Source organism: Theobroma umbraticum, unplaced genomic scaffold (assembly GCF_002168275.2).
Source record: "Theobroma umbraticum cultivar Fairchild unplaced genomic scaffold, ASM216827v3 scaffold_39.0, whole genome shotgun sequence".
NCBI lineage: Eukaryota > Viridiplantae > Streptophyta > Magnoliopsida > Malvales > Malvaceae > Theobroma > Theobroma umbraticum.
The window spans coordinates 1,306,125-1,308,171 of record NW_018397281.1 but is presented as its reverse complement, the minus strand read 5'-3'; positions in this window follow the sequence as shown (position 1 = coordinate 1,308,171).

The following is a 2,047-nucleotide window of genomic DNA, read 5'->3' as shown; positions in this document are numbered from 1 at the left end:
GATGACTTAGCTTAAAAATTTTTTGTAAAATTCTTTTTAGTAGCCAAGACTACCAAGATAAGGAATGATATAACTGCTTTTACCTAATTTGGTTTCTTTTATCTTGGATTGCTATTGAATTTAAATGTATTTTAAAATTTTAATCTCTTTCTTGATTATTTTCAATGGTAAGGGATTGTTTATTTTAATCTGTTCTTAATGTTTTTAATTGCTTAGTTATCAATTAAATTGATCTAGAACCTTAAATATAACTTGGAAGAGGGAATTTACTGTATGCTAAGGTTAGAATAGCATATGATCATATTTATTTGCTTAGATGAATAAATTCACTGATGTATAGGACAGGAATATACCTATATGGCAAATGCAGCCAATTTTAAAGCCTGAACTTAATGAGTCCTTTTTAATTTCAATTCACATAGGAATATAGTGCTTTAGTTAAGATAGATATTTTTACAAGAACCACAAAAGAGCCTAAAAAATAATTAAGGACTGTAGGTTAGCAATTCAATCCATTCAAATAAGAGAGTGGTAAGATTTTGATGAAATATGAAGGATATTGTAATCTTAAAGTTATTTAAATTGATTTTTTCCAAGTTATATTTACTTTTGTTCTCAATTTAGTTTCTTATTAATTAATTTTAATTAAATTTTACTTTAATTAGTTATTTGAGTTCAATGCTTTGGATAAGACTAAATTGTCATAACTTTTAGTAGTTAAAAAAATTTTAAATCAATTCTCTGTGGGGTCGACACTCTACTTGCCATTATATTTTCTGTTTGATGCACATAATTGTGCATGAAGAAAATTTGATAGCAAGGTTGTGGTGATAACTCTATTTTCTATAATTATTTTGTCATTTTGTTCTTAAAAGTTAGCTAAGTTCTTGAGTTTAGGTGTGGATGCAGTTATTTTTAATGATTTTTCTAATTAGTTTATTTTTAAAAAACTCTTTTATTTTATGCTCTTTTTATGTCTATTTCCTTTAGTTTAGTTATTACTTACAAGTTTATATGTTTTAGTAGGATTCCAAGGAAAAATGTTGAAATTAGTGCAGAAAGGTGCTTAATGGACCAAGGCTTCATTCGTACATGTTGCATTATTTCGAGTTTAACTTTCGCTTTAGAGTCCGAATGATGTGATTCTTTAGCCACTGGAAAGATAAGTGATAGGGCTACGATTTCATGCGGACCAATTTGCGTAGTTCGACTTGAAAGTTCGAGAATACTAGGTTGGAAGGTGACGGAGTACAGTACACAGCAAATGAAGACCTAAAGCCAAGTTAACGCCGCCACATTGAGGGCTAGTGCTGCAACGTCGAAAGCCCAATTTAGAATTTCCAGTGCAAATGTAAAATGGTTGCGAGCAGGTGAATTGTTTTAGAGAAAAAGAGTTCAACTTTAAGACCTATTTTAAGCCAATGTAAAAAGCCAATTATGCTAGGTTAAAAGGAAGTTAGTCTTTAGTTTTGAGAAAAGTTAGCCACCAACCAATATAAGAAGCCAAGCATCAAAGTGGAAGATTGATGATCAAGCTTGACAATCTTTGTTTTTTTATTCCTTAGTTTATTATTTTTACTATTCTTGTAATTCTTTTATGGTTAAAACTTCAGATGATTTTTATTCAATTATGAGTAGCTAAATTTCTTTTACCTAGGATTGCAATTGAACTCACATGTAGCTTAAATTTTTAATCTCTTTCCTAATTATTTTCAAAGGTATGGGATTGTTTATTCCAATATGTTCTTAATAATTTTAGTTGCTTAGCTACTACTTAAATTCATCTAGAAACCTAAATAAAACATGAAAAAGGGAGTTTAGTGTGGGCTAAGGTTGGGATAGCATATGATCATATTTATTTACTTGGATAAATAAATTGATTTATGTATAGGATAGGAATATACCTATATGTCATATGTTGCCAATTCAGAGCGAGAATTTAATAAGTCTATTTCAATTTCAACTCACATAAGAATATAGTGTTTTGGTTAAAATAGATATTTGTTAGAAAAACCTTGAAAAGCCTTATAAATAATTGAGGACTCTA